This window comes from Nothobranchius furzeri, chromosome 12 (genome assembly GCF_043380555.1).
Source record: "Nothobranchius furzeri strain GRZ-AD chromosome 12, NfurGRZ-RIMD1, whole genome shotgun sequence".
Lineage (NCBI taxonomy): Eukaryota > Metazoa > Chordata > Actinopteri > Cyprinodontiformes > Nothobranchiidae > Nothobranchius > Nothobranchius furzeri.
This window is the reverse complement of record NC_091752.1, coordinates 23,519,863-23,525,607: the sequence shown is the minus strand read 5'-3', so window position 1 is coordinate 23,525,607 and position 5,745 is coordinate 23,519,863.

The window sequence follows — 5,745 nt, the reverse complement described above, 5'->3', positions numbered from 1 at the left end:
CAAAAAAGTCTGACGTGTTGTGTAAAAACTGCTATTTTTAGCATATTTTTAGGTCCGACGTGTTGCTACCGGACGTACAGTGTGAGCAGTCAGGTCGCATCCGAGAACTGGGTCATACAGTGTGAGCACATGGCTCGTGAGATCTGCCCTGCGAGGAAGTCGTACAGTTTGAGATGAAGCTGAGTGCTACGAGTGAAAAAGTCGCACAGTGTCCACCCAGCTTTAGTGATAATGGTACGTGTAATAAATGTAGCATTTTGTAGCTTTGGAGGCGAGGGTGTCGGAATTGGAGGCTCGGCTCTGCGCTGTTGAAAAGCCTGTAAACAGCCGTAGCTACTTAGCTAGCGTGGAGCTAACTAGCTCAGAACCACCCTGTAGCGATCCTCCAGCAGAACCCGAGCAGCCGGGACCTCAGGCCGGCTGGGTGACGGTACGCAGGAAGCATAGAACCCAGCCCGTTAACCCATCCACGTTTCTAACAGTTTTTTGCCGCTCAGTGACGCACCCACTGACAAGCCGACTCTGATCATTGGCAGCTCCATAGTCAGAAACGTGGCATTAGAGACTCTAGCAACCATAGTTAAATCTTTACCTGGGGCCAGAGCGGGCGACATTAAATCTTACCTGTAACTGCTGGCTAAGGATAAGCATAAATACAGTAAGATTGTTATTTACGCTGGTGGTACTGACACCCGGTTACGCCAATCGGAGGTCACTAAAATTAATGTTGCTTTGGTGTGTAAGTTTGCCAAAACAATGTCGGACTCCGTAATTTTCTCTGGCCCCCTGCCTGATCGGACCACTGATGACATGTTTAGCCGCATGCTGTCCATCAACCGCTGGTTGTTTAGATGGTGTCCTGCAAACAACGTGGGCTACATTGATAATTGGAAAACTTTTTGGAGAAAGCCTGGTCTGATGTGAAGAGACGGCATCCATCCCTCTTTGGATGGAGCAGCTCTTCTTTCTAGGAACACGGCCAGTTTTATTAGTCCTCCATGACAACCCAGGGTCCAGACCAGGAAGCAGAGTCATAGTTTAACACACCCCTCTGCAGCTTCTGTACTGTTACCCACCCACTACCCCATAGAGACAGTGTCCTGCCCACGGCCATAATCACACAGATTGAATATCAGGCTTAATAAAGCAAATCATGGAAATGTCATAAATATTAGAACAAATTCAACTGAGCAGAAAATGAGAAAAATTAAATGTGGGTTATTGAACATTAGGTCTATTTTTTCTAAGACTTTGTTAGTTAATGACTTGATTTGTGATAGTCAGATTTCTTTGCTTGCTCTCACAGAATCCTGGCTGCAGCAAGAGGACTATGTTAGTTGAAACGAGTCGACTCCTTCTAATTATTTAAATCATCATATTGCTCGAAGTACAGGGCGAGGAGGAGGAGCAGCAACCATTTTTCATTATGACTTATTAATCAGTCCCTTACCAATTAATAGCTAATAGCTACAGTTCATTTGGACATCTTATTTTTAGTTTTCATAATCCAGATTGCTAAACTGTAAAACCACTCTTGTTTGTAGTTTTATATCACCCACCAGGCCCTTACTCTGAGTTTTTGGATCAGATCTCTGATTTTTTATCTGATTTGGTGCTAAATACTGATAAGGTCATTGTAGTGGGGGATTTTAACATTCATGTGGACATTGAAAACGATAGCCTCATTGTAGCCTTTAGTAATATCTTAGACTCAATTGGTTTTACCCAAAGAATACATAGCTCCACCCACTCCTGCCATCATACACTAGACCTTGTGCTGCCTTATGGCATAGAGTGTGAGGAAATAACGATCTTTCCACATAATCCAGTCCTCTCGGACCACTTTCTGATAACCTTTGAGTTTTTTTATAACTGAGTTCTCGAGACATGAAAGTAAATTTCACAATAGTCTGTCTCTATCTGACAATGCTGTTGCATCTTTTAAATCAACTGTTCCATTTTTACTGTCCTCTGCATCTCAGAGGAACGTAGCAGAGGGCAATATTTTCATTTCTAGCCCCTCACAAATTGATGCCTTAGTTCATAATGCTGCATCGTCTTAACATGTTGCATTAGATGATGTTGCCCCTTTAAAAAAGAAGATAATTGGGGACAGGAAGTTGGCTCCCTGGTTTAATTGTCATTTACAAGCTTTAAAACAAAACTCTAGAAAATTGGAGAGAACATGGCGCTCTACGCACCAGAAGGAGTCCTACTTATCCTGGAAAAATAGTCTTGTGCTTTATAAAAATAAGCTTTAACAAACTAGAACTGCTTATTTCTCAGCATTAATTGAGGAGAATAAGAATAATCCTAACTTTCTTTTCAGTGCAGTTGCCAAACTTATACAGAATCATAGCTCTGAACCATATATTCCCTTAGCCCTCAGCAGCAACGACTTTATGGGATTTTTTTTACAAGTAAAATTAATTCTATTAGAAACAAAATCTTTAGTATCCTCCTTAATGTGATTTCTTCTTCCTCAGTCAGTGAGGCAGCATCAGAGGTAACTGTAGAACCTTATCTGTGCTTGAACCATTTTGATCCAGTTGAGCTTTCAGAGTTATCAAAAATATTAGCTTCATCTAAACCTTCAACTTGCATTTTAGATCCAATCCCAACCAAATTATTCAAAGATGCATTTCCTTTGGTTACTGCCCCCATTCTAGATATACTCAATCTATCCTTAGCAAATTGATATGTACCACAGGATTTTAAGGTTGCTGTTATCACACCTTCACTTAAGAAGCCTCCTCTGGATCCAGCTGACCCAATGAATTATAGAACAATATCTAACCTTCCATTTTTATCTAAAGTCCTGGAGAAAATGGTGGCCATCCAAGTATGTGAGCATTTAAACACTAATGATCTGTCTGAGGAATTTCATTCTGGTTTTAGAGAGTATCACAGCACTGAAACTGCATTATTGAGAGTTACAAATGAGATTCTCATGGCCTCAGATAAGAATCTTGTGTCTGTTCTAGTCTTGTTAGATCTCATTGCTGCCTTTGACACAGTAGATCACAATGTTCTTTTAGAAAGACTTGAACATGTTGTAGGGATCAAAGGAACAGCGTTAGGCTGGTTTAAATCCTACCTGTCTGATATTTCATTTTGTAAATGTACATGACAAATCTTCTTCATACTCCAGGGTTACTTGTGGAGTACCACAGGGTTCCGTCCTTGGACCAATTCTTTTTACTATATATATGCTCCCAATTGGTAAAATCATTAGACAGCATGGGATAAACTTCCACTGTTATGCTGACGATACTCAGTTATATTTATCCATTAAACCTGATGAACCTAATCGGTTACGTAGATTACAGGCTTGTCTTGAGGACATTGGATGACTCTAAACTTTTTACTTTTAAATCAAGACAAGATGGAAGTTCTCATATTTGGACCAGAAATCCAGAAAAGGAAATTGCTTAGTCAATCACCTGACCTGAATGGCATTGCATTAATCTCCGAGAACAAAGTAAGGAACCTTGGTGTTATCTTCGACCAGGACATGTCATTCAAATACCAAGTTAAACAGGTTTGTAGGATTTCCTTTTTCCACCTTCAGATTATTGCTAATATTAGAAGCATCCTTTCCAGGAGTGATGCTGAAAAACTAGTTCATGCATTTATTACATCAAGACTGGATTATTGTAATTCATTACTCCCAGGAAGTCCACAGAATGTAGTTAAAAGTCTTCAGCTTGTCCAAAATGCTGCAGCTAGAGTTCTGATGAGAACAAATCTCTCCTGTCTGAGCTTCCCTACATTGGCTACCTATTAAATTCAGAATAGATTTTAAGATCCTCCTTCTCACATATAAAGCTCTTAATAATCAAGCTCCATCATACATCAGTGATCTGATTGTTCCATATGTTCCTAACTGAGCACTTCACTCTCAGACTGCAGGTTTACTGGTGGTTCCCAGAATATCTAAAATTAGGATGGGAGGCAGATCTTTTAGTTATCAGGCTCCTCTCCTGTGGAACCAGCTCCCAGCTTTAGTCAGTAAGGCAAACACCTTGTCTACTTTTAAGACTAGGTTTAAAACATTTTTATTTGATAGGGTCTATGGTTAAAATCTGATGTTAGCCTAGATCTGGACAAGTGGGGAAGTAGAGGGAGGTGGAATGTACAGTCGGTAAAGATGGCTCTCCCTTGCCCTGCCTCCAACATGCCTCCATCTAAAAAGGCTAGGTTATCCAGAGTTATCTCTGTAGTTATGCTGCTAAAGGCTTAGACTGCTGGAGGACACACTGACCACTTTTCACACTCTACTACTTTCTTCTACAATCTGCTCTTTAACTGTATTATTTTCTGCTATTTCAGCTGTTAACTTTATTTTTTCTCCAAGTGTTTTTCTCCCCAGAAGAAGCTACAATGATGTTCTGCTGAGCTGTGGTGGCCTCATGGAGGGGGCCATCGTCTAGCACACTGCTGCTAATCACTTAAACATTCTCCCTCTCCTGATAATAACTTTTTGTTTTCCTTGACGTTGAATGTGCTACTGCTAGTTTTTAATTATAGATTCACTAGGATAAATACAATAAAGTTTATCTCTCGCCAAATAGAATGTTTACTAAGAAATCACAATGTAACCATAGACACATTGCTTGGTGTGAGTCTGTGTGTGTGTGTGTGTGTGTGTGTGTGTGTGTGTGTGTGTGTGTGTGTGTGTGTGTGTGTGTGTGTGTGTGTGTGTGTGTGTGTGTCTGCTCAGTGAGTCGGAGTGGGTAGCTGCTTATACTGAGCCAGGATCCTCTGGAGGTTTCTTCCTGTTAAAAGGGAGTTTTTCTTTCCACTGTCGCTAAATGCTTGCTTAGTAATAGGATTGCTGTTGATGCAGTTTGCTGGGTTCCTTATATAGGAAACATTTTTTCTGATTGGCTTAATGAACTGACCTGGATTGGAATGTTTATTATGTGAAGTGCCTTGACATGACTCTTGTTGTGATTTGGCGCTAATTGAATATCTATCTATCCATCTATCTATCTATCTATCTATCTATCTATCTATCTATCTATCTATCTATCTATCTATCTATCTATCTATCTATCTATCTAACTATCCATCCGTCCGTCCGTCCGTCCGCCCGCCCGCCCGCCCGTCCGTCCGTCCGTCCGTCCGTCCATCCATCATCTACCATCATTTATCCATGTTTTTCTTTTTTAATTTATTTAGGCAGTGATTGCTGAGGTTTATGTTTATGTATTTAGCAGACGCTTTTTTCTGAAGCAACTTACAAGTGATAATCGGCATGTTGCCCTTGAGGCTAACAACAACAACATCTTGACATCAATCATGGAGAGGAGGGAACAAGGAGCGGACAGTAGAGAGGGGGGATGTGTGCAGGGAAGGTGCTAGTTTAGAAGATGCTCTCTGAAGAGCAGGGTCTTCAGGAGTTTCTTGAAAATTGAAAAGGAAGCCCCTGTTCTGGTAGAGCTTGGAAGGTCATTCCACAATTGTGGAACGATGCACAAGAAGAGTCTGGATTGTCCTGAGTGTGGTGTAGGCACTGCTAGCCGACGATCCTGTGATGACCGGAGCGGCCGGGCCGAGTCGTAAGCCTTTGCAAGAGGATTCAGACAGATGGTAGCCGTACCATCTCAGACTTTGTATGCTAGTGTTAACAATTTGAATTTGATGTGTGCTGCTAGCGTTAGCCAGTGGAGCTCAATGAACAGAGGGGTGACGTGTGCTCTTTTTGGCTGATTGAAGACCAGACGTGCCGCTGTGTTCTGG